The 20,451-nt window shown below is 39.0% G+C and overlaps 1 long non-coding RNA gene across 1 annotated transcript; it reads left to right on the top strand.

Annotated features, from left to right (window-relative positions):
• Positions 1-8,141: 8,141 nt before the first annotated feature.
• Positions 8,142-16,975, top strand: LOC112678440 (uncharacterized). The gene is made up of 3 exons (XR_003147581.3): positions 8,142-8,380; positions 9,734-9,808; positions 11,132-16,975. It is a non-coding gene; the product is annotated as an uncharacterized LOC112678440 (long non-coding RNA).
• Positions 16,976-20,451: the final 3,476 nt, after the last annotated feature.

The raw sequence follows: 20,451 nt of genomic DNA, 5'->3' as shown, positions 1-20,451 counted from the left end.
TAAAAAGTTAAGATAGTGGTGAGTACCTCAGCAAGGGATGCAGAGGAGGAAAGTGAGGGCACAAAGTTGGAGAAAGATTATAAGATGTCTCTTAAGCTTTTGTAATACTTTTACTTGAAGTGGGTAGTCTGTAAATGGTATTCATTATTCTTGAAATTATTCTTAATATTTTAATTTGGGGCAAAAAGAGGTTAGATATAACAGAGACTGATTTTGCTTAGCATTTTGTGATTCTGACACTGATATCAAATTTGGAATTCACAGGAGAGATAATACTTGAGCAGTGAGCCTTTTGGAATGCTGTGATCAATTCAAGTTCCTATTTTTTGTGTATGGTTCACAATTAAAAAAAAAAAGATGATTAGCATTTCCTATGTCACCCGAAGAAAATCAATTTACTGCTTCACTTGACATTTATTATTGGGTAATGACCATATGCAAACTTCCTGTTGTAAGCTGGTAATGAGAAGAGTAAAGACAAAGTGGTCCTTGGCTTCATGGAGCTCCTAGTCTAGGGAAAGAGACAGATATGCCCCTCCATAGATCATAAATGCTAGGCAGATAGTGAGTAAGCTAATGTAACTCGCCACCCCATACCTAGAATTGCTGAAGTAAAAAATAACCAGAATACTTTAAAATGCATAGCTTGGCTTTTCAGAAATACTCAGATGGTGGAAATTAAAATGTACACACATGAGCCCATGCTGTGGCTTCTGTCACAAGGAAGGTGCAAGGCTTCCTGCACACAAGGTGTGCAAGGAATTCACTGGTCTCCATGACAGAGGCCTTGATGTAGGAGGAAGTGTTAGGTCCCTGCAAGGTGGGCAAATTATTTCAATGCACTTACCTAACTCATTAATTACAATCCTGAAATCTTAAAACATTAAGAGCAGACAAAAAGGAAGGATGAACAGATGTCAATCTGAGGTTCTAAACGTGGGCAAAAAGTGGCAAGATATGGATAAGAAAAACTTTTGCTTAGCATTCTGCGATTCCAGTGCTAATACATATGGAATTTCTGGGGATGATAATCCTTAAGCAGTACATCTTTTCTAGGGGTCTGGCTAACCCTAATGTATAGTTATAGATGCCCTTCTGATCTTTCTTCTTTACATATCAGAAAGAACAGGAAAATACTTCTCCTAGGTTCAAAAATCAAAGATCAAAACAATAGCAGCTCCCAGTTAGCTAATCTCCTCTAAATTGAATTTACTGAAATGTAAATGTTTATGTCAAACCAATTTCCTAAAAGGTACTGTTTGTACAAATTAATTTAGGACCAAGCTGCCTTTGGTAAAATCTGAGTTTTTGGTTGCCTTTCTCATAAGTAGATTTATTTCCTAACCCTTATGTCATATAAAATTAGAAATTTAGACTCAGATCCAGACTTTCATAGTTAACAAGAAGTTAAAAATGTATCCCTTAGGAAGAAGTGAAAAGTCACTTAAACTTTTTCTTTCTTCCTTTAGAAAAGTTAGTATTCCTTGTAAGCTCATCTGTGATCAGCAAGTAGAAGGAGCAGAAATTCCTGGCATGTAACAGTTTAACAGTCTCTCAACTCAGCAAATAAACCTCATAAAATTCTATTAATAGTAACTATAATGATAATAATGTATAATTCAGATATGATCAGTCATTGTCTTATTACATTTTTTAATTATGGAAATCTCCAAACATACAAAAAGTAGAGAAACAGTATAGAATAGAAAACACGTATGTATTCATCACCCAGAGTCGATAATTATTTACATGCTTCCTCTACCCTCACTGCACTTTTCTCTGTTCCTAAGTCATTTTGGAGCAAATCTCAGTCACTTATTTAATGAACAAATGCTTTAGTATACATTTCCAAAGACATGACTCTTCATAAAAAAATTAACATGACCATAATATTATCACCTCTAAAAAATTAATCAGTATTCTTTAATATCATCAGATACTCTGAGTTCAAAGTTCTCCAGTTGACCAGCTATTCTTAACTTGCATAAGGCCTAACAAAACAGAAAAAGAATTCTAAACTGTATCAGGAAGTTTTACAGTGATGACTTAACACAGAGAAGAGAATATTTTGACATTAATGGTAAATGTTAAATGCAGCGTGAGTTCATCTGACTGCTCAGCTGAACAACTTAGTCACTGCACTTCCATGTATTTACTTAAAATATGCACAGGTTCCAGAACTTTCTTAAGGAATAATGTGAATGGCTGGCTTTGTAATAGTCCTGTGGGGGAGATAGTTTTGTTTGGGGAATGCAGGAAAGCTCATTTAGTGATGCAAGATTGGAGAACCTGACTAGGAAACAGAATTGGGGAAATTCAGGCAGTCTAGGTTGCAGACTTATGAGAGCCCAGCTACTGGAATTACAAAGTGGCATATGTTAAGTCCCTCTGTGCAGATTTCAGATTCTAGGCAGGCAGTAACGTTGTCCTAACTTTGAACATATGTCCTGTATTGGCTGGGGGGCCTTACAATCTGATTCACAGTCTTACTAGACACCACTCAGCCTAGCTCCCAAAACAGTCCAGGTGCTATTATTGAAATAAGATAGAATGGTTACTGGGAAACCAAAGAGCCGCAGGAAGAGTGGAAATGGCCATGAGAACAATGCTCCGCTTCACTGAGGAGATTAAGAAAAATCTAGAATGACGAGCAGAGACAAACGTCTTTTTAAAATTTAATGTACAAGAATATGACTGAAGGAAAAATAGAAAAATAGCTGAGTACTATAATGAAATGATGATGAGAGGTGTCATTCCCTTTTAATTCTGCTGAGAAGAACCAGATAATCTTTGGGTTTTTTGGTAATGACCTGGTCATACTTAAAATTTTCTTTTTTTTTTTCTTAAAGATTTTATTTATTCATTCATGAGAGAGAGAGAAAGAGAGAGAAAGAGAGATGCAGAGACACAAGCAGAGGGAGACACAAGCAGAGGCTCCTTCAGGGAGCCTGATATGGGACTTGATCCCAGGACTGCGGGATCATGGCCTGAGAGAGAGAGGCAGAGACACAGGCAGAGGGAGAAGCAGGCTCCCTGCGGGGAGCTCAGTGCAGAACTCAATCCCAGGACCCCGGGATCAAGCCCTGAACCTAAGGCAGATGTTCAACCAGTGAGCCACCCAGGCCTCCCGTCTACCTATTTTTAATCCATGCCTTGCCCTCCTTATTCTCAGCCACCTGCATATCCCCTAAGGATCACCAGCTGGTTTTCACGGTCCAGTCACTGCCTCCTGTCTTCCCTCTGTTCCCTCTGCCAAATCTACCAAATTCTACATGTAAGATGATGTTGGCAGGGTTCAGGACACACTACTGAAAATATGGTGCCTTGGCATATTGAATATTTTAAGTTGAAGGAATTTGAGAAACACCGGGTTGAAGAAGGACTCCAGAGAGTCCTAATTTTAGATGCTTAACCACTGAGCCACCCAGGCACCCCCACACTTTAAATTTTCAATCTGTGTTTTCCTTACATTATTCATGAACAGCTAATGTTATGTGACTTGCCTTGTTATTTTCCTATTTCTTAATTACTAGTGCAACTTCTATAACAGCAGACTTTTAGAAATAAGCTTTTTATTTTAGAATAATTTTAGATTTGCAGAAAAGCCTGCAAAGATACTAAATATGACTTGCTTCACTAGCTTCCACCATCACTAAAATCATATATTACTGTGATTCATTTGTCAAAACCAGGAGATTGACATTAGTACATTATTATTAGTGTAATTCTACACTTTATTTAGATTTTGCCAGGTTTTCCATGAACATCCTCTTCCCATTCCAGAATCTAATAGAAGGTACCACTTAGTTGTCATGTGTCTAGTCTCCCCTGATCTGTGACAGTTCTTTCTTCTCCTCACTCTTATAACCTGGACAATGTTGAGGAGCAGGGGCCAGGCAAATCCAGTCTGGGTTTGCCTGATATTTTTCTCATGGTGAGGTGAGAGTTATTGGCATTAGGAATGAAGACCAACCACAGAGTGGAGTTTTTTTCTCATCATGTGATATCAGGGAATACATCATATCCATGTGAAAACACAGATGCTGTGAACCTTCATCACTTGATTAAGGAGGTGTCTAGGTCTGTCCACTGCAGAGTCACTGTTTTCCCCTTTGTCTACTGTTATTTGGGAATGAGCCACTAAGTCTAGCCTATGGGGTGGGTGGTGGGGATTAAGCTCCATCTTGTGGACAAGGGAATATCTACACATATCATTTTTTTTTAATTTATTTTTTATTGGTGTTCAATTTACTAACATACAGAATAACCCCCAGTGCCCGTCACCCATTCACTCCCACCCCCCGCCCTCCTCCCCTTCTACCACCCCTAGTTCATTTCCCAGAGTTAGGAGTCTTTACGTTCTGTCTCCCTTTCTGATATTTCCCACACATTTCTTCTCCCTTCTCTTATATTCCCTTTCACTATTATTTATATTCCCCAAATGAATGAGAACATATAATGTTTGTCCTTCTCCGACTGACTTACTTCACTCAGCATAATACCCTCCAGTTCCATCCACGTTGAAGCAAATGGTGGGTATTTGTCATTTCTAATAGCTGAGTAATATTCCATTGTATACATAAACCACATCTTCTTTATCCATTCATCTTTCGATGGACACCGAGGCTCCTTCCACAGTTTGGCTATCGTGGCCATTGCTGCTATAAACATCGGGGTGCAGGTGTCCCGGCGTTTCATTGCATTTGTATCTTTGGGGTAAATCCCCAACAGTGCAATTGCTGGGTCGTAGGGCTGGTCTATTTTTAACTCTTTGAGGAACCTCCACACAGTTTTCCAGAGTGGCTGCACCAGTTCACATTCCCACCAACAGTGTAAGAGGGTTCCCTTTTCTCCGCATCCTCTCCAACATTTGTTGTTTCCTGCCTTGTTAATTTTCCCCATTCTCACTGGTGTGAGGTGGTATCTCATTGTGGTTTTGATTTGTATTTCCCTGATGGCAAGTGATGCAGAGCATTTTCTCATATGCATGTTGGCCATGTCTATGTCTTCCTCTGTGAGATTTCTGTTCATGTCTTTGGCCCATTTCATGATTGGATTGTTTGTTTCTTTGGTGTTGAGTTTAATAAGTTCTTTATAGACTTGGAAACTAGCCCTTTATCTGATAGGTCATTTGCAAATATCTTCTCCCATTCTGTAGGTTGTCTTTGAGTTTTGTTGACTGTATCCTTTGCTGTGCAAAAGCTTCTTATCTTGATGAAGTCCCAATAGTTCATTTTTGCTTTTGTTTCTTTTGCCTTCGTGGATGTATCTTGCAAGAAGTTACTATGGCCGAGTTCAAAAAGGGTGTTGCCTGTGTTCTCCTCTAGGATTTTGATGGAATCTTCTCTCACATTTAGATCTTTCATCCATTTTGAGTTTATCTTTGTGTCTGGTGAAAGAGAGTGGTCTAGTTTCATTCTTCTGCATGTGGATGTCCAATTTTCCCAGCACCATTTATTGAAGAGACTGTCTTTCTTCCAATGGATAGTCTTTCCTCCTTTATCGAATATTAGTTGCCCATAAAGTTGAGGGTCCACTTCTGGGTTCTCTATTCTGTTCCACTGATCTGTGTGTCTGTTTTTGTGCCTTTCAGGGATCATTTCTATAGTTTGTTACACATATCATTTTGAATTCTCCTATAAGGAAGATCTGTGAAAGAAGACTTTTTGATTCACTGTAGGTCATTTAGGGAAGATTGTACATTTTCAGAACATAGGCATTTACTCAGTTACCTCTTGATGGAGAAATCTGTCACTCTCTCCCTCCCTGCCTGTCTCCATCAATGCGTACACACTGTGGTTAAAGAAGAAAAAGTTAACTTTGTCGGTTGAAAGTCATTCAATATTACTTGTCATTAAATGACTCATAAACGTCTATCATAGGCCATGTTTCTATACCAAAAGAAATAGTCAGAAAACAAAGTTGGAAAATCCAATCTTTTGTAAACACCAAAATAATTAGTCTGACTACTTTTGGCAGAATAAGTTGATGAATTTGGTATATTTTATGTTGTTCTATTAACATTTTTCACTGAAGAAGTCTGCCCAGCTATTGCATCTGTTCAATCATAATGTACAGTTCACATTGGCAGAATCGTGGTTCATGACCTTCTTTCTGCACAGAGTGTGAATTTGTTTACAACTTATGCTACACTTTTCCTTATTAAATATATGACCAAACCCAAAGAATCAATTAAATTGAAATTTTGTCAATAAAATCTAATTTGAAAAAGGAGCATGTTTTTGGACTAAAACTACAAATAAGTGCTAATTTTCCTGTGTCTAGGATGTGAAGGTTTTGCCAGTCTTGAGGAGGATCTCTTGGTTTACCCTCTCACTTCTGAAGGCTGATCAATTCATGATCCTTCCTGGGCCAGAAAGACCAGCTGATTCACTGACCAGTGTATTGATAAAAATCAAAGTCCCTTCTTCATGGGGAGATTGGGCGGGAATGGGGTTTGTTATTCTAGGCACCGTCCAGGGTGGTAAGGTATCAGGTTTGATAAATTAATTGAGAATGAAATATGAATGTTTGCATTTAGGTTTTCAAATGTTCTGTCCTCATAGGTATCTCATCTTCCAAGTCCAGTGTGTAACAGAAAGCAGGTAAGTCATAGGTCTTGGTTGAAAGAATGCTCTAGCCTTGTTCTAGATAGGACCAATAACAAGACAAAATGAGAGGGGGTGGATTACAAATGTATGTAAAGTGACATTAGTGGGCTCCTTTTCTCTACCCAAGCTTTAAGTGCTAGGAAAAGAATACCAAACACAAAGCAAATGGGGCCCACTTGGTGTGAAATCTGAACCTTTCTCTGTCTATAAAAAAGGAAGGTGGTGGTTTATTCTTCTTCAGACTCTAGGAATAGAATCAGAATGATTTGGCTCAGAACCTTGGCATCTGCAAAATTATGCAAATACCATTTTTAGCCTCTGCCCACAGCTTGTGGTGATTTCTGATGCTGCTACACATTTTAAACTCCCCGAGGAAGCAAAGGCACATATTTGCTGAATAGTCCCTAAACACACATATTTACACTGACAAATTTACAAAGATGTAACATCATTATGATCATCGATTTATATGATAAACAAGAGAACTCCACCATACACTATGCAGTCCGCAGCAGTTGATAGCTGAGAAAAACGTAAAACATATCTCAAGTGGAATAGTTTCATAGAAGATAGATATTCTCAACCATACTTATGGAATATAGGTAAAGTATCTGTACTTAATAGTATTTTTAAAAAAGATTTTATTTACTTGAGAGAGTGCACAAGTGGAGGAGGGGAGCAGAGGGAGAAGCAGGCTCTTTGCAGAGCAAGGAACCAGATATGGGGCTTGATCCCAGAACCCTGAGATCATGACCTAAGCTGAAGGTGGGTAACTAACTGAGCTACTCAGGCACCCCTGTACTCAATAGTATTTCAAAGACCATTTAGAGCTATAGGTTCTATAGGCCTGTGTTTATTATTATTTTTTTTCAGTCACAATATATGAATTCTATCCTTGTACTTTGTCTGTTTCCATGGGAAGACTATAAGTCTATTTGATCAGAGACTACTCACTCTTTTATCTGTAGTGCACAGCATTGCACCAGGCATACGTAGGTACTTGATATATGCTTATTGAATGAATAAAAATACTGAAAAGATGTAAGATTTACTTATTTCTACTTTGTCATTCAGAAAATGTTTACTATCCTTAAATATAGACCTATATCTTGCTTTTTTTGAATTCAGATATTTTCACAGAATCACTGGCAAAGATTGATTCCAATCTAATGCCATCTGATAGAGTGTTTATTGAGAGTGCATTTTGAACAAGGCGCTTTTGGTAAGTGTTTTGGAAGGTGGTGAATAAGGCACTGTCCCTGCTTGCAGAGGTTCAAACTCCTCCAAACGTCCCACCCTCCCTATGAGCACTGAATCCTGATCCTTTTGGGCGTAGACTGTTGCCATCAAGCCCTGCACATCCCTCCTGTGGCCCCCCCTGCTGGCCTCTGAAAGCCCACTACTCAGTGGGATATTACCTAATGAGCGTAGAATCCTGTCTTCTTATAGTAGCTTCCTTCACAAACCCCTTCCTGATCACAATGGTCGGAGGTCATTCTCAATTCTAGAGTCGTTCTAAGATCTCGCTGATCAGTGCTGTATTCACTGGCTAGGTTCTCCAAGAGCTTGAGCAGTTTTCCTTTGAAAGAATTGGGAAAATATCTCTTTTTATATTCTCTCTAGGTTTATTTTATACTCCTATTTTAGGGGATACCATTTGCCACCCCCCACCCCCACCCCTGCCCCGCATTATGACCCTGTCAGTACCTACCCAAGGCAGCCAATCCTCACCTCCACTCTAGAGGTCACTGTTGCTGGTTTTATTCGCAGTAAGTTAACCAGTGCTTCTCTCCAGTTCTGGCGGCCTTAATATAACCCCAACTACTGAGGTGAAAACTCAGTCTTCAATTTTCCAGGTGTCTGGAGATACTTCCATTCACAGGCTCTCATTTCTTCTTGTGTTCTGTATGAACTTGTGTAGATTTATTCATACCACAAATGTAGTAGTTTTATTTCAGCCAACATGTAAGGATTAAATATAATAGTTTTTCTTGATATTTAACCCATTGCTCTGACAAATCTCTCGGCCTCGAGATCTGTGAACTAATTACCCCATAGTTACTTAGATTTCATTTTATTTCCACTATGGGATTATTATCTATCCTTTTTAAAGAAATGTTTTGAGTTGTTGCCCTTAAGATTTACAACACACAACTTTATTGTCTAACTTCAAATAATATTATGCCATTTCATGTGTAGTAAATAAATTATATTATACTTTTGTCCCTGTTAACAGAATTTGTACATTTTTGTTGTACAATATTTGAAAAAATATGGAGGTTAAAGAGGAATAATAAAGAGAAACAAGCATATAAATTCATTAAGTTTTATCTTCTTTGCCTCAAATACATAGTATATTATGTTTTACCTATACTAGTGTGAGTTATATTTTCACTTTTTTTCATGATTTAGATTAAGAGTTGGTGAATTTTTTCTGCGTAGGTCAAGATAATATATATATATATTATACGCTTTATGGGCCATGCAGTCCCAAATACTCAAACTGTGGTTATAGCAAGATAGCAGCTGGAGACCTAGAAAAACACGCTCCAATCGAGCATTTCTATTTAACTCTTCATATCAGCTGGATAGACAATGCTGTCGCATTTATTTTGATAAAAATACTGTTTTGTAATTAAACAAGAATAAATGTCATAGACCTGTGAGCTGAGCTGTTAAAGTGGGTATCAATTTTTAACCTGCTTGACAGAGGTCTCTTTGACATTGTTGTTGAAAACCGACCTCTGTCCTTTGGAGAGAAACTATAACACCAAGACAGAGTTTGGGATAAAGAGCTTTATTGGGATAAATAGCTTTATTGTTTTGCTGGGTAAAGGAGGCGGCAATAGGCTATGACCCTCAAAAAACTGCATGCTCTTCCAGAGGAAAGGACTGAGAGGTTTTATAGGGAAATACAGGATCTAGCCAGTTTCAACAGGAATCATGTACATGTACAATGCCTCCTCAGGATTTTTCAGGTTCCTACTGGGTTCCTGAAAAAAATAGGCTAAGAAGGGAGGAAGGGAGGTTTGCGGAAGAGAGGAGAAAGTTTACTTTAAAATTGAACTTTGCTGAAGCATTAGTGAGCCATTTTGATTTTTGTTCAACTTTATGTTTTTAAGCGGTTTTAATATGGTCACAGAAAATGTTCTTCCTCACGAACCCTGGCACTGCAGGACGGGAGCAGAGCTGATGAGGTTGGTGGCCATCTTTCTCCTTAAGTTTGGGCTTATTGGAATCATAAGTTAATAAACAAGATTTGGAAGCAAGAGAAATAGCCCACAAGGTAAATCAGAATCCTAATAAAGTTATAACCTTCAGAGGCTTCTCTTTAAATCATATCGCTCATAATATTACTTAGCACCTCTACAGAAGTCCAAAGTAAATGTGCCCTTTTCTCATATCAATGATCTCAAATGTGGAAAATTGGCATTTGCTACCCAATAAGTTCTCCTAAAGGTAGATATCAAACATCACACTACTAACTTGGATAAAACTCATTTAGGTACATCTAGAATTTCACTTCAATAACCAAAGTCTTAAAATGATTTAATAGTATCTTAAAGCTCTTACTATAGTGCAAATATTCTATAGATCTTAAATTCTATTATATATTGCATTTTACAAAAGTATTAGGAGATGAATGGGAATTTAAAGACAGATATACTCACCAAGTCCATCAATCCCTGAGAGATAAAAGCACTTAGTAGCATTTGCTGAATAAATACATTTTGCACAACATCAATTAATTTATACGCTCCTAATGTAGTATACTTCCCTCTCACTGCTGCATGATCTAATACATTGCCTCAATATTGGGTCACTTGTGATGGAATCATTTTTTGCATATGTGTGTATTTGACCTTTTTTGAAACCCTTTAGGAGGTACAGGTTGAAAAGAAATGAGGGGGAATGAATTATGCAGTTAACAACTTTATACAGCACATAGACATTTTGTTTTACAATCACATCATTCTTTTCTTTTATCAGTCTGCAGTTTGGCCCATGTCTTCTCTTCTGTTAGAATGAAATTCCAATTTTAGTATATGTGCTGCCGAAGCGAGCACATAGAATGAAATTCCTTCATTGGTGAACTTCTACTCAGCCTTTTTCCTACAGGTTAAATGCCATTTTCTTGAGGGAAGCCCTCACTGACATCCCTAGAAGAAACCAAGTCCTTGTATACATTTCTGCAATAGTATTTTACTCCTTTACTAGCAGTTTTATCTCACTGTTTTCTGTATATTTGAGCACATCTCCTTCATCTCCTTTATTCTACTAAGAACTTGGAGGGAGGCATGCAGGTTTCACATTCATGTTTGTGTCTATAACCTCAGCACTGTTTTGGCATATACTTATTTTCAATACATGTCTGTCAAATTAATAAAGAGTTAACATACCAACTGGCTATTCTGTAACCTCAGGTACCCAACTTTCTAGAATCTCAATTTTCTTTTCTAAAGCATTTAGATGATTAGCCCTATTGATTCTTGTTTTTTTTTTTTTTTTTTTTTTTCCAGGAAAGAACAGCTCCAGCCCTCTCCCTACCCCTCCAAACTCTACAGGAATTTTCCCTTCCTGATAATCCTTTTGTTTGTTTGTTTGTTTTTAATCTCAAACCATAATATAGTTTTCATGGTTTTCTACAACAATGGTATAGAAAGATATGAAGAAAAATGAATATCCCCACAGCTAGATCATTTTATGAGCAATTTACAATTTAAAATTTAAGAAATCAAGATTTCAAATTTGTCAGGAGCTTGTTAAAATTCACAACAGAAAAAAATAAGTACTTGTCACCCAAAATAATTTAATTAAATAATTAAATAATGATTTAGGTATCACTTAAAATTTATAATTAAAAACTAAAAGTGGGGTGGCTGGGTGGCTCAGATAGTTGTGTCCAACTCTTGATGTCAGCTGAGGTCATGATCTCAGGGTTGTGAGATCCAGCCCCTTGTTGGGCATGGAATCTGCTTAAGATTTCTTGTCTATTTCTGCCCCTCTCCCAACCTCTCTCTCCTTCTCTCTCTAAAAAAAAAAAAAAGGAAAACTAAAAAGCAATAGAACGTTGACAAAAATGTTAAATCTGCAAATTAAAAAAATATTTGTTCAATCAATTGCAGATGAGTGTGCTAAATAACAAAAATTCAAAGCAATAAATTTTAAAGATGTAATTGGCTTTAACTAATCAACTCATGAATCAGGCAACATCCCATCTAGCAAGTAGAGGGGAGCTCCAAAGGGCTACAGAAAAGGAAAGTTTTTTTTTTTTTTTCAAAGGTGGAAAGGGAGTGGAAAAAAAGGAAATTACTAGCAAAGAATCCATTATTTTAGGTGAGGTCTCCCTCCCAAGGAAAATAAAAGGGGCTCATCTGTAATTTATATGCTGATCAGAAAATTTCCATGTTGATTGGTTAAAGGTTACATTTTTGGGGTCCTGAAGCTACAGTCAGGTTAGGTATCAAGTCTTGGTTTATTGACTTGGGCCCTTAATCTAAGTGAAGCCATTTAGGGCCTGTGGTTTTCTTTTCAACAAGTAGCTTGAGAGCTTTCAACCGTCTTCCAAAGATACAAACATTACAAGTTGTGAAATGTTAGGGGTACCTGGCTGGCTCAGCCAGAAGTTCATGTGACTCTTGATCTTGAGGTTCTAAGTTCAAGCCCCATGTTGGGTGTAGAGATTACTTAAATAAAAACTTAATTTTTAAAAAGTTTTTATTTATATTCTAGTTAGTTAACATATAGTGTAATATTGGTTTCAGTGTTGTGCCCAAGATTGCGAATCCGAGAAACCACCAAGGAGCTGACATTGATGCAAGTACATGAGGGTTTATTTACAAGCTCGAGCTTGGGTCCAAGTATACTCCGTACAGCAGAGCAGGGACTTGGACTCCGAGACTAAGAAGCACAGCAGTGTTAAGGGGCCAGTGGCCAATGAGATTGTAACATACTCAGAAAGTTGAACAGTCATGTTGGTCCACACGCAGGTGGCCAATTGAATTACAATTCACCTTATAGTGACCATTTGAACTAGCCTATTATTCTGGTTGGAATTGGTGCACAGGTTTGGCGGGCAAAGGAGGGGTTTTCATTTCTTGGCAGTTAAAGGTCAGAGGTCCTGCATTCCTATTTGTGCTAGTTTCTGATAAGGGTGTGCTTAATAGCTAAACTAGGGTGAGGGAGTGCCTTAAACAATAGGCAGGTCGTGTGGGGGGTTTTACATGAGATGGCGATGTAGCACAAAATGGAGTTAGTCCTGCTCTGCTTCTCCAGGGGTAGGGGATTTTTGTTAGATTTCCTGGGTCCCACATCAGGAGTAGAATTTAGTGATTCCTGACTTGGAACACCCAGTGCTCATCACAAGTGCTCTCCTTCATATCCATCTCCCATTTAGCTTATCTCCCATTCATCTCCCCTCCAGCAACCCTTAGTTTTTTCTCTATAGTTAAGGTTTCTTATGGTTTCCTTCCCTCTCTTTTTCTTTCTTTCCCTTCCCTATGTTGAATTGTTTTGTTTCTTAACTTCCATATATGAGTAAAATAATATGTCATTTATCTTTCTCTGACTTATTTTGCTTAGCATATTACAGTCTATCTCCACCCACGTTGTTGCAAACTGCAAGATTTCATTCTTCTTGATGGCTATTATTCCATTGTATATATAAATACCCCCTCTTCTGTTCCTTTCTAGTCTTTGTTGCTTTTGGTCTTTATTTCCCACTCAAAGAGTCCCCTTTAATATTTCTTGTAGGGCTGGATTAGTGGTCATGAACTCCTTTAATTTTTGTTTGTCCGGGATACTCTTTATCTCACCTTCTATTCTGAATGACAGCCTTGTAGGAAAAGGTTTCCCAGCTGCATAGTTTTCCCATTCAGCACAGTGAATATATCATGCCACTGCTTTCTCGCCTGCCAACTTTCTGTGGTTAGATCTACTGCTAACCTTATTTGTCTTCCCTTGTAAGTTAGAGTTTTCTTTTCCCTTGTTGCTTCCAGGATTCTGTCCTTATATCTATATTTATATTTTGCAAATTTTACTATGATATGTCTTGGCATTGGCCTGTTTTTATTGATTTTGATGAGAGTTCTCTGTGCCTCCTGGATTTGGATGCCAGTTTCCTTCCCCAGACTAGGAATTTCTTCAAATAAACCCTTTGCTCCCTTTCTCTCTTTTATTCTTCTGGGACTCCTATGTTATGAATATTATAATGCTTTATGGAGTTGCTGAGTTCCCTAAGTCTACATTCGTGATCCAACATTTTTCTTTCCCTCTTCTTTTCACTTCATTATTTTCCATAATTTTATCTTCCATATCACTTATTCATTCCTCTGCTTCTTCCAGCCTTGTGGTCATAACATCCAGCTGGTTTTGCATCTCGGTTATAGCATTTTTTTTTTTTTATATTGGCCTGACTAGCTTTTAGGTCTTTTATCTCTGTGGTAAGTGACTCCCTGGTGTCTTCTATGCTTTTCTCAAGCCCTGCTAATATCCTTGTGATTGTTGTCTTAATTCTAGTTCAGGCATCTTACTTGTATCTGTTTTGATTAAATCCCTGGCTGTAACTTTTTCTTGTTCTTTCTTTTGGGGTGAATTTCTCCATCTTGGTATTTTGTCTAAGTGTCTATGTTCTATGTGTTAGTAAAGGCTGTTATGTTTCCTGCCCCTGTAAGTAGTGTTTATGTTAAGAAGAGGTCCTATACTGGCCAGAGCCTGGTGCTTTGGGAAGCGTTTCTGGTGTGTGCTGTGTGCACTTTGGTATAGTGTTTTGGCTGTTCTTTCCCTCAGGTCAGTCCTCTATAGAGTTTCTCCTTGTCTGCAGTTTGAATCTTGCCCAGTGAGTGGAGAGTTTTAACTAGGTGTGTGTTTGGTCTGCTTGTTAAAAGAGGCTAGATCCTATTACCTTTAGTGCTTAAGTTTTGCAGCACTCTGGTCAGTAGACTTGTTGCCTGTGTGGATTTTGTGCTGATCTCTGGGGGAGGCCTGCCACTGTTCTAACTTCCACGCACACTTGTCCCAGTTAAGAAGCACCTGCAGAGTGCAGGGGGGTTGGGCTTGGTGTAAGCTGTTCAAGCCTCCACTGTGGGTGCTGTGCTACTCACTGAATGTGCAGTCACAAGAATGTGCAGGGGCTTGGAGTTTATGGTAAAGCATACCAAAAGGCCAGTTTCCAGGTTAGCTGCCCTCAGCTGACATCTCTGTTTGTATGCTAATGAACAGGGCAGCTCAATGGTGTGTACTGCTCTTTTGTCCCATGAGAGGCAGTACCACCTCTTTCAAATGCACTCCAAGAAGAGGAACTGTTTCTCTTCACTCAGAGGATCCTCAGACCATGCTGTCTACTCCTGGACTTCTGACCTCCAATGGCACAGACTTCTAAAACATTAGTCTTTGAGCTCTACTGCTTGTAAAAACTTAAAATAATCAGTTCCTCTCATTTCCCCCTTGAAGAATTTTGGGGGAATGTTTCTCTTGTGTGATCCCCTGGGCTCTGTTCACTCTCTCTTTCTTTCTCTCCTATCTCCCTGATCAGGGCTTCCTTCCCTCCACAGCATCTGTGATTCTTTTCACCCTCAGATCATATCTCTGCACCTCCTACCTTCCCAGATGTGGCCTCTTTTTTCCCTCTAGTTATGCTGTGCATTTTCTCAGTCCTCTGATTTCCTGGGTATTCAAAATGATTCGATATTTATCTAGCTGTGTTGAAGGGACAAGGAAACCTCCTACTACTCTGCCATGTTCTAAATAAAAAAATATTTATCTAAATACCTAAATTATTTAAATTTAGAAATTTAAATATAAAAATAAATATATATAAAATATAAGTGTATTTTATAAAAATATAAAATTAAATATAAAATTAAAAAATATAAAAATATTTATCTAAATTATTTAAGTATTTTTAAAAATAAAAAGTGAAATGCCTGTGTTTTAGGGATGATGATAGGAAAAAAATTTATTTTAACATTATTTTTATTAAACTCACAATAAATTTTAGGCCTAAATAATCATCACTTCTGTTAATTTTTTTAAAGGTTTTATTTATTTATTCATGAGAAACACAGAGAGAGGCAGAGAAATAGGCAGTAGGAAAAGCAAGCTCTCTGTGGGAAGCCTGATGTGGGACTCAATCCCAGGACCCCGGGATCACGACCTGAGCCAAAGGCAGACGCTCAACCACTGAGCCACCCAGGTGCCCCACTTCTGTTAATTTTTTCAAGTACATTTTTAGGCAACCGCTTAATGGTCGATCGTTACTTTGTTTTAATTTTTTTTATTTGTTGGGACACCATTTTCACATTTCATAATGCAAATTAATGTTTACATCTGCCATTTAGGTTGACTGAATTCCTGCTTTCTAGATGGCTTTTCTCTAACCAGCCACCTATTTTTCTTTTAGCCATTGTATTGAGTTTTTAACACTCCACCACTTAATTATTGTGGTGGTATTGTGTAAATGGTACTGAAATGTCAAATGGAAAGTAAATAATAAAAAGATAAAAAGCAAATGCAGAGGGTTTTTTTTTTTTAAAAATATCTTCAGTTAAATAAAAAACAGATTGTTTTCGGAATATGAACTCTTTCTTTTTGTAAGGGGAAAATGAAATAGAACAAAACAAAACAGAAACAGCAGACAAAAATTTTAAATAAATATCAGAAATTTTATGAGTGCATGGTGATGGGGTGAGAAGTATCTCTTAGTCTCCACAGTGGTCAATTCAGAACCAACCCAGAATCTGTTTGCATTTAAACACACATTTTTCTGTCTTTTGGCAGTCTAATAAAGGAAACCTTTTCTACAAAAATAAAAGATCTTAGGAGTACAATTTGCACATTAAGCAGTGCAGTGCTAATCAAACTGAACTGAGGATCCATGCAAGTCTGCAGGAGCTTTGCTGCCCAAGATGAGAACAGAGGTGAAAGGAAGCCTTGGGAAAGCCATAGCAATTGGAATCTAAAACCAAAACATTGTTTTGTGCTTTTATTTTGTGCATTCTGTATGATTTCCTCATTTAGGTTTTCTAAAACTTCATTGTGTTTCACAAAAGGATTTTAGCCAGTGACAGATTGGAGGAAAGATAAAGCAACAAACAGAACAAAACAAACCCCCCCCCCCCGCCCCCGATTGTGTCCACTTTGCTATTATCATGCAGTGTCCGCACTTGGCCACAAGATGTCGCCTCGCTGCCAGAGTCGCTCTGGAAAAGTTGGCCGCGGCGGTGGGCGATCCCGAGCGGGCTTCGCTGCGCAGACGCTCTAGTCAGGAGTCTGGGACGGGACGTCAATTCTTAACATTTCTTAACGCTCATCAGGCAAACGGGCACGATTCCACCGATGGAGGAGCGAACCTCCCTGAGAGCCCCCGTCCGAGGTTGCAGCCGCGGCTCCCGGCCGGGGAAGGCCGGACCCACCGCGAGGGCCTCGGCCTTCCCGCCCGGAGCTCGGGCGTGTCTCGGGGCGGCAGGTGTCACCTGCCCGAGGCCCTCCGTGTTCGCGCAGACGGCGGGGCCCGAGGAGGTCGCGGCGGGAGGCCCGGCTGGGGGCGGGGGGGGGGGGGTGTCCCGCGCCGGGCTCCCTCCCTGCTCCCTGCTCCCTGCTCCCTGCTCCCTGCTCCCTGCACCGAGCCGCTGCTCCCTCCGCAGGGCCGTCTCTCGCCCCCTCCGTGTCTCTCAGGAATGAATAAATAAAATCTTAAAAAAGAAAAGAAAAGATTGGGGCAGTCTGCGGGGCGCTTCAGCAGAGAGCCCGGTCTCCGGAGAGCATCTGGGTTTTGTGAGGCCTGAGGCTTACACAAGTTTGAAAAAATACATAATTGAAACGTAAAATCAGGTTCATGGTTGCATATTCATTTAGAACTAGAAAATGAAAGTGAATCTAAACACCTGAAAAGCCGAATGATGTCACAATTGCCAGAAAACCAAACAGATTAATGTCACATTTTTTATTAATGGCTTAACTCATCTCTTTCATAGTTATTCTTTTCTCTCATTTTTGCCTGCATGTTCCATAATTGCCTCTTCCTCTAGCAATTATTCTGTACCATGATTTTCTATACCAAAATTAGGAAGATAATTCAGCCTTACCTGTGGCATGGTTGATCAAGATTTGTTTTTTATTATTAATAATTATGAAGTTTCTTCCTACTTCACAATGTCATGCAGAGTTTTAAGATTGTCATCAAATTGGGGAAAGGCGCTGTCGATGCTCCTTCACGTGTGAGCTCCAAGATTTCAGGGCATTTCAAGTTTTTCCGTGAAGAGAAGCGCTATTAGGATTGCTGATACTCAAGCCACTTGGTTGCAGATTTCCTTGTTGCAGTGTTTCAAGTTTTATATTATTGTATTATTGCTACTGTATCAGGTCACTACAGAACAGCACAAATTCATTCTCTTACAGTTGTGGTTGTCAGAAGTCCAGAATGGATCTCAGTGGGCTAAATCAGGCATCAGTAGGGCATGTTATTTCCAGAGGTCCAGGAGACAATTTGTTGCCTTGATTTTTTCAGCTTCTAGAGGCCAGCTGCCTTACTTGGATTGTAGCTCCTTCTTCTTCAAAGCCCGCAGCATGGCATCTTTCAATCTCCGCTGCCCCTTCTCAAGTTTAAGGACCCTGTGATCACAGCTGGCCCAGGGAGGTGATCCAAGATGCCCCTCCCCCCATCTCAAGGCCAGCTGAGCAGCAACCTTAATTCTATCTGTAGCTTTGATTCCCCTTGACTTCCATGTGACCTAATACATACCCAGGTTCTGGGGACGAGGGCATGGCCATCTGTCTCTGAGTGACCCATTATTCTACCTATCACCGTTATTTTCGTGAATGTTGATGTTTTATGTCAAATCAGCAAAGCTCATAATTTTTTTTCATGTTCTTATGATTCACTCCTGTATACAGACAATGAAGGAACTGATGCATTATTTCTGTTTGAAATTAATTCTCTTTCTTAATGAGAGACTGCTGCTGGTTGCACCTGAAAATTTTAAAGATTTTCTTTTAATAGCAATATAATTTCTATGGATTTTATTGCTGTTCTTCATTAATATCATATCATATGCTATTAATTTTTACTTGGCTTTTTTCTATGTAGAGATGACAAAATAAGGTACTCTCTGTGATGTCCAAATCAGGAGTCTGTATGTTTTCACTTGCTCTAAAGGAGTGCTCCAAAGCTTCTTTCCAAATTGCACATTGAAATGTTATCAATTTTTTGAATAAAATTTGCATCTTGTTTGCATTCATTTTTTTCTAGTTTTAGAAAACATATCTTAAGTTGGTAAAACACTGTTATTGCCTTGTTGCAAAATTCAAAGAGCTGTAAAATGAGCATGTCATCTTGTTACACTTAAACTCTTTAAAGAAAAATCCAATTTGTATGACACGTGAATATGAAAGCCCCTAACTGTGAGACAGTCTCCAGGAGACAATATACATCAGCTGCAAAATACTGAAGTTGTTGTGTCTTCAGGTGCTGTGATGATTATTTTTCTCCAACAAGGTTAAGAGAATAAGTTGTGTAGGTGTATCTCCTTCCACATCCCCGCGGCAGGCTACTTGGTGAGTTGCCACGGTGCATGATGCAAGAATTCCTGGAAGCTGTTCCCATACTGGAGACCCCCCTTCAATGCTTGGCCAGACCATTTACAGCTTTTCTGTAGCCAGCACTTCCTGCTCGCACCCTGAAAACTAGACAGAAGTAAAAGCTTGGAGTCTTTTCTGACCTCTTCTTACATATGTTCTGTTCTGAGCATGCTCTCTCTGGCTTTCCCCTTTCACGTGGTAGTTTTTCAAAATCCCTATTCCTCCCCCAAAATATTGCTCTCTGACTATCCTCGGAGGCTTTGGGAATCTCTGTTGTTTGCCCCAAGTGTTATTTTTATTTTTATTTATTTATTTATTTATTTTTGCCACAGGCAGCAGTGGCTTGTTCATTTGGCTTTTATTATTTTTTATTTTTTTTTATTATTTTAAGCTTTTATCTATTCATGAGAGACACACACACACAGAGGCAGAGGCAGAGGGAGAAGCAGGTTCCCTGTGAGGAGCCAGATGTGGTTCTCGATCCGGGGACCCGGGATCACGCCCTGAGCCAAAAGCAGATGCTCAAACACTGAGCCACCCAGGTGCCCCTTGGCTTTTATTATTTTTAAGAACAAAGTAGCCATTGGGCCGCAATAGTGATAGTGTTAAGTCAGCAAACACGGGGAAGCCCTTTGCAGGGTTCCTTTGTGGAAATCTCGGTCAGGTCAAGGTAGACAAACACAGGTTCCTTGAGGACAAGGTCCACTTGGCTCCTTTCAGAACTAGGAACACATACCAGGAACCTAGGCCCTTGTCTGCAATGTTTCCATCAAGCCAAGGGGGTAGGGTCAGACTACAAAGATCTTCTACCCTGTGACAACCCCAGAGCTGGTTAAGTGTTCACTTGATTGATGTAAACCTTTAGCTATTTTCCAGAGTTCTGATAAGGTTGATTCTTACAGTTTTTGTCACGTTTTTCAGGGTCTTTGGGGAGGGATAGCCTTCAGATGTTCCTACTCTGCCATTTTTGCTGACAGCACTCTAAATATATATATATTTACACACATATATATAGACATATATAAGCACATTATACCTATAAATATATAAATTAATATATATTTTATATGTCTATAAATATATATACATTGAGATATAACTGACATATAACTATATAACATTGTGCAAGTTTCAGATGTGCAACGTGCTGATCTGATACCTTTATGTGTTGCAACATGATTATCACCTTAGCGTGAGCTAACACCTCCATCATGTCACATAAGTACCCTGTGTGTGTGTATGTGGTGGGAACGAATAAGATCTA

Source organism: Canis lupus, chromosome 29 (genome assembly GCF_003254725.2).
Source record: "Canis lupus dingo isolate Sandy chromosome 29, ASM325472v2, whole genome shotgun sequence".
Lineage (NCBI taxonomy): Eukaryota > Metazoa > Chordata > Mammalia > Carnivora > Canidae > Canis > Canis lupus.
The sequence above is the reverse complement of the archived record's forward strand: the minus strand, read 5'-3'. Positions and strand labels throughout refer to the sequence as shown.